We start from the raw sequence: 6,974 nt of genomic DNA, 5'->3' as shown, positions 1-6,974 counted from the left end.
TAGGGAATTCCAGAAAAATATCTACCTCTGCTTCATCGACTGTGCTAAAGCCTTTGACTGTGTGGTCATAACAAACTGTGGAAAGCTCTTAAAGAGATGGGAATACCAGACCATCTTACCTGGTTCCTGAGAAACCTGTATGAGGGTCAAGAGGCAACAGTTAGCTAGAGCCCCGCATGGAACAACTGATTGGTTCAAAATTGTGAAAGGAGTACAACAGGGCTGTCTACTGTCACCTTGTTTGTTTAACCTACACACTGAGCACATCATGAGAAAGGCCAGGCTGGGCGAGTTACAAGCTGGAATCAACATAAGTGGGAGAAACATTAATAACCTCAGATATGTGGATGATACCACTCAAATGACAGAAAGTGAAGAGGAACTAAAGAACCTCTTGATGAGGGTGACAGAGGAGACTGAAAGAGCCGGCTTAAAACTAAATGTTAAAAAAACTAAAATCATGGTGACGGTTCCATTACTGCATGGCAAATAGAAGAGAAAAGGTGGAAATAGTGACAGATTTCCTCTTCTTGGTCTCCAAAAATGACATGCCCATCATGCATGCATAATAAGTCATTTCAGTCATGTCTGACTCTTTTGAGACCCCATGGACTGCAGCACCCAAGGCCTCCCTGTCCTTCACCACCTCCCGAAGCTTGCTCAAACTTATGTCCATTGGGTCAGTGATGCCATCCAACTATTTAGTCCTCGTCTGCTTCTCCCTCAGTCTTTCCCAGCATCAGGGTATTTTCCAGTAAATCAGCTCTTCACATCAGGTGGCCCAAGTATGGGAGCATTAGCTTCAGCATCAGTCCTTCCAATGAGTATTCAGGGTTGACTTCCCCTAAGATTGACTGGTTTGATCTTGCTGTCCACGGGATTTTCAGGAGTCTTCTCCAGCACCACAGTTCAAAGGCATCAATTCCTTGGCGTTCTCCCTTCTTTATCGTCCAGTTCTCACAACTGTACATGACCACTGGGAAGACCATAGCCTTAACTATACGGACCTTTGTCGGCAGAGTAATGTCTCTGCTCTTCAACACACTGTCTAGGTTTGTCATAGTTTTCCTGCCAAGAAGCAATTGTCTTCTCATTTCATGGCTGGGATCACCATCCGCAGTGATTTTTAAAGATTGTGCTCTCCCCACCGTTTCACAACTAGGCATTCCAATTTAATTCACAATTTCCTGGCAACTAACATGAGAAAATAAAACTATAAGGGGAAGAAATTATGACAGTCTTTCATCCATTCATTTGTAAAAATTCTCAGAATATGAAATAAACAGAAAGGTTACCTATCTGAGAATACAATTTATTAATTATTCTCAATTTAGGAGAATGTATTTAAGGATAAATGACATTTAAAAAATAAAATTCAACCAAGTAAATTTGAGATCTAATGGCTTAAGAAGGTGATTCATGAATCAGGCTACATTCCATCTGGCAACTAGAGGGCATTCCAGGAGCAGTACAAAATGGAAAGCTTTTATGCAAAGGAGGGCAAGAAAGTTATTAGCAAGAGAAAAGGGTTACTTAGGGCCAGGTCTCCTTTTGGAGGGGAAGGAAATAGTTTATCATGTATATTACCTCACTAGCAGCTGTTCCGGAGAAGGCAATGGCAAGCCACTCCAGTACTCTTGTCTAGAAAATCCCATGGATGGAGGAGCCTGGTGGGCTGCAGTCCGTGGGGTCGCTATGGGTCGGACACGACTGAGCGACTTCACTTTCACTTTTCACTTTCACACATTGGAGAAGGAAATGGCAACCCACTCCAGTGTTCTTGCCTGGAGAATCCCAGGGACGGGGGAGCCTGGTAGGCTTCCGTCTATGGGGTCACACAGAGTCGGACACGACTGAAGTGACTTAGCAGCAGCAGCAGCTGTTCAGGAAATTTCAGATTGTTTTACAGGTCACATTTCTGGGCGGGATTGAAACTTGGGTGGATGCGGTGAAGTGTATATGACTCCATTTGGGGCTTGTTGTTGTTTTTTAACTCATCGGGGCATAAGTGAAACAGTGCAACTCAGGTTAGAACCTGAGCTCATGGGCCAGGACTTGAACCAGTCAGAAGCCAGACTCAGTCTTAAATCCATGGTCTTTAACGGAGGTCACACACCTGATCTCAGGACTTAATGAAGCTCAAGGTCTTGATATCTCATCACAAAGAATTCAGTGAGAGAAAAAATGATAGGCAAGAAGTGGATTATTTAGAAAGAAACGCTCCACAGACAGAGAATGGCCAGCTCAGAAGGCGAGGCACTGGGTTACAGGATTGTCAGTTTTTATAGGGGTTGGTAATTTCATAGTGGGCTTCCCTGGTGGCTCAGAGGTTAACACGTCTGCCTCCAATGCGGGAGACCCGGGTTCGATCCCTGGGTCGGGAAGATCCCCTGGAGAAGGAAACGGTAACCCACTCCAGTATTCTTGCCTGGAGAATCCCGTGGACGGAGAAGCCTGGTAGGCTACAGTCCACGGGGTCACAAAGAGTCGGACACGACTGAGCGATGGAACAGAACGGAACAAGTGAGAGGACTATTGGACCTAGTTGGTTCTAACCGGAAATTTTGGGGAAGGGGCAGTGATTTCCAGGAACTGAGCTACTGCTCACTTTTTGACCTTCATGATTGGCCTTGGAACTCTCACGGGGCGGGTGGCTCTGTCATTTAGCTTGCTGATGTGTTGCACTGAGTATGCAGCTCAGGGTCTAGAAGAAATCGACTGGGCCACCATCTTGAACCTATCTGGTTCTATTCAGTTTATCTCATGTCCTCAGGCTATGTCATTCTTTTAAACTTTGTGCCCTGCTCCTTTCTGTTTCGTGAGCATGAGCTGGCTTTCTTTTCTCTGGGACCTGCCACCCAACTGTGGTAGGTTGAACCTCCCTTTCTTACTGAGCTGTAGCTCTCTTAACAACTTATTTTGAGCCCATAAACTATCATCTCATAACTGAAACCAAGTGCCCGCCCAAACTGAATTTCTCTGCCAAGTTTATGATTAACCTCTCGATCCAAAACTATTCCCTTTCTTTTCCTGCCCCTGTTCCCCTCAAGACTGAGGAGTATCAACGAAAAGGAGGGTTGACACTGAACAGGACCCTGCGGGGCCCTCTTGGGTACAAAAGAGTCTTCACTTCTCGTTTATAGAAAAGGGCTTTAGTCTCCTAGGCCTTTCCTGAGTTCCAAAGAGCAGATTCAGCTTCAAGCAGTTATCAGTTAGGAAACGCAGGAACAAACAAAAAGCAGTCAGGAAACAGTAGTTCAGTGATAGAACAGAGTCCTGGTTCTGTCTCAGGGCGTATACATACATGACAAGTGCACGCTGAGACCCCAGACTGGTAAGAACCGGATAACTGAAGACCGAGGTTCCCGGAAAGCCACCTTACTACCTCGCCACCGACTGGCCAGAGGAAGCGAGACCCTGCAGCTCTCACCCCAAATATTCCTTTAAAAACTCTTCCTTGGGCACTCCCTGGGGGTCTAGTGGTTAGGACTCAGCGCTTTCACTGCTGTGGCCTGGCTTCCATCCCTGGTGGAGGAACTAAGATCCTGAAAGCTGCAGGAAGCAGCCAAAACCAACCAACCAAAAAACTCTTCCCTGAAAACCATTGTGAGTTCAGGTCTTCTGAGCATTCTCTGAGCACAGCCCTTGCAATAGACCTTCCTGTACTCCAAACTCCAAAGTTTCAGTTTGTTTGGCCTTACTGTGCTTAGGGCACACGCACCCGGGTTTGACAATGTAACTATCTCTTGGTTATGAGAATCCTTTCATGCCAGTGTTTAAGAAACAGTTCTGTCTGAATCTTCATACAGATCTGATACAAATCTCTCTTTAGTTGATGAGTGAGTTGCCCTCCTCTTTCTGTGCTTATTTTTGCTTCCTAGGCTAACCTTTACTGGCCATCAATATCAGACTGACATAGTGCCCTCGTGTGTGGCAGACATTTAAATGCTTGTCACATGTAAAGTGAATCTGAGAGCAACGAAGAAATCTACCCAAAACAGGTATGAGAGCTAGCTTCTGTAAAAGTCGGCCTTTCTCCCACCGTCTCAGTCTGCTCAGGCTTCTATAACAACGGTTCTATAGCCTGGGGACTGAAAGAGCAAACATTTATTTCTCACAGTTCTGGAGGCTGGTAAGTCCAAGATCAAGGTACTCACAGACTGGGTGTCTGGTGAGAGTTGACACCTGGTTCCCAGGCAGCCATCTGGCTGTGTTCTCACAAGGCAGAAGGGGTGAGAGGCCCTGGGGCCTCTGTTACAATGGCACTGACCACATCCACGAGAGCTCCACTGTCATGACCTGATCATCGAAGGCCCCACCTTCTCATGGGGCTTCCCTGGTGGCTCGGTGGTAAAGAATCCGCCAGCAATGCAGGAGACACAAGAGATGCGGGTTCAATCCTTGAGTCGAGAAGATCCCTTGGAGGAAGGCATGGCAACCCACTCCAGTATTCTCGCCTGGAGAGTCCCAAGAACAGAGGAGCCTGGCGGGCTACAGTCTATGGGGTCACAAAGAGTCGGATATGACTGAAGCGACTGAGCATGCATTCACCATCTAATACTATCACAGCAGAGATTAGGTTTCAACATATGAATTTTAGGGGCACACAAATGTTCGGTCTCTAGCACCTACCCAAGTGCTTCTGAAGCCACTTCCGATGTTCTATACCTCACAGATTTATCCTAGAAGTCCCTGGCCCTGGCACCCTGTTGACATGGTACCAATGAAATGACCTAGACCCAGATGCCTTCCTCTGGTGACACTTTTAGAGTTGTCATGCCTAGCAGTGGGTAGTCAGCCCCTCCAAGACCCTTCCTCTCAGTTCTGTCACACAGTCTGCTCTCTCCTTTTCCTGGGGCGTCAGGTACCCTGTAGAAGAGATGGTGAGACGGTTCCCACCCCTGGGGACGGAGGCGGTGAGGAGGAAAGAAACTCTCCTCCAGACCAGCGTGTCCTCAGAGGTTCGCCGCACACAGAGTGGAGGTGCAGTGCCGTGGGAGCAGTGCACGTCAGGACTTCTTCTCCTGTTCTCAGTAAGCCCTGAGGGTTGTAGGCTGATCCCCAACAGCTGGTGGTGCTCTGAACTCAGAAGCGTGGGATGTTCTTACACCTCTGATGCTTAGCTTTAAGCCTCGGCCTCCATTCCTGAGCCACAGGAAAACATCACTCAACATTTTATAACAACACGCGCTGAAATCACATCATCGCCTGTCAGTTATCAATAACCTGAGTTTATCTCGGGCCTCGTGCTAAGAGCTAGGGTGAACACTAAGGATTTAATTATATTTTCCTACAGACAAAGGGACTGCAGTTTGATAGGAGAGACTGAGTACATACATTAACAGAATCATGCAGAAAACTAATACAAATACCCAAAGCAACGATAGTAGCATGTGCTTTATATTATGCCCCTTTTTGCAGAAAAAGGAACAAAGGCACACTTATTTGAGTGGAATGAACCTAGATGTCTTCACTCCCAGCTTTGTCCATGCTTTAAAATTACTTATTGTTTTGGCATAACTTTCAGAAAAGTTGCAAGGATAGTACAGAGAGTTCCTGTACTTTTCACACAGCTTCCCCTAAATGCTAATTATATAACCTTGGTAGCTTTGTCAAAACTAAGAAATTAACATTGATACAATACTATTAACTAAAATGTGAACTTTCTTCTCTTTTTTTTTTTTTTACCTTTTCCCCACTAATGTCCTTTTCATGTACTACAGTCCAAAGTATCATGTACTTAGTCATCACACCTTAGTCTCTGCCGGTCTGACAGTTTCTCCAGTCTTCCCTTGTCTTTCATGACTTCAACACTTTAAAGAGTTCTGGTCAGGTATTTGTTGAACGTCATTCAGTTTGAGTTTTCTGATGCTTCTCACGATGAGACCGGCGTTATGGCTTTTAGGGAAGAACACCACAGAGGTGAAGCAGCCTTGTCCTTGGTCATGGAGCAGCATAACTCTTATGTATGTCTGTATGGCTGTGCTGGGTCTTCACGGCTGTGAGTGGGCTTCCTCTAGGGTGGCAAGTGAGGGCTGCTCCCCAGCTGCAGTGCTCAGGTTTCTCCCTGCGGTGGCTTCCCTTGTGGCAGAGCACAGGCAGCAGGCATGAGGACGTCAGTGGTCCCACACACGGGCTCACAGGCTTGGATGCCTCTTGGCATGTGGACTCTTCCCGGACCAGGAATTGAACTCTTGTCCCCTGCATTGGCAGGCAGATTCTTAACCACTGGACCACCAGGGAAGTCCACAACATAGCTTACCAATGGTGAGTTGACCCTGATGACATGGTTAAGGTAGTGTCTACCAAGTTTAGAAACCGAGATCTGAGAGCTGAGTGCATTCATTCCTACTGGAGCATCACTGATTCTAGACCTTACAGGGGACAGAGGAAATATACATGTATAATAGCCTACATATACACAAGTTTCTCCACTGTAGATTTACTATTTTCTCTTTTCCATATTCTTTTCCTTAGACGAGAGTCACTAAATCCAGCCCACACCAAAGGCAAAGGGAATTAAGTGCCAAGGGAAGTATCAAATAATTAGTGGATAAACGTTAAAACCATCATGGTAGTGAATAAATATTTGAAGGGAGATTCTTGGTAGTTATGAAATTATCTTACTTTTCCATAAGGTGCCACCCGCTAATTTTACCATTTATCAGGACTTGCCCAAAGCAGCATTATAGTAGGGATTCGTGGATATTTATTTTATTCTTTGAGTCATAAATCTACATTATAAATGTTTATTTTTATTGCTTAAATTGCTCCAGTTACCTCTGAGAGTGCTCTCAGTTGTCTCCTTCCGACACGCCCTCATCTTTTCTTCTCTCTTCCCCTGAACGCTGGTTTCTTTCTTTTCTTTCCTTTTCTACACAGTGGTCAAACTCATTTTGTATTTTCCCTGCCTCAGCTCTAAAACCAGCCATTCTTCCAAGGAGTTCTGGTTCCTTTTATTGGGCAATGACATT

The sequence above is a fragment of the Moschus berezovskii genome, chromosome 17, assembly GCF_049115385.1.
Source record: "Moschus berezovskii isolate FMDL1 chromosome 17, NW_MosBer_1.0, whole genome shotgun sequence".
Classification (NCBI taxonomy): domain Eukaryota; kingdom Metazoa; phylum Chordata; class Mammalia; order Artiodactyla; family Moschidae; genus Moschus; species Moschus berezovskii.
Note: the sequence above shows the minus strand (reverse complement) of the source record.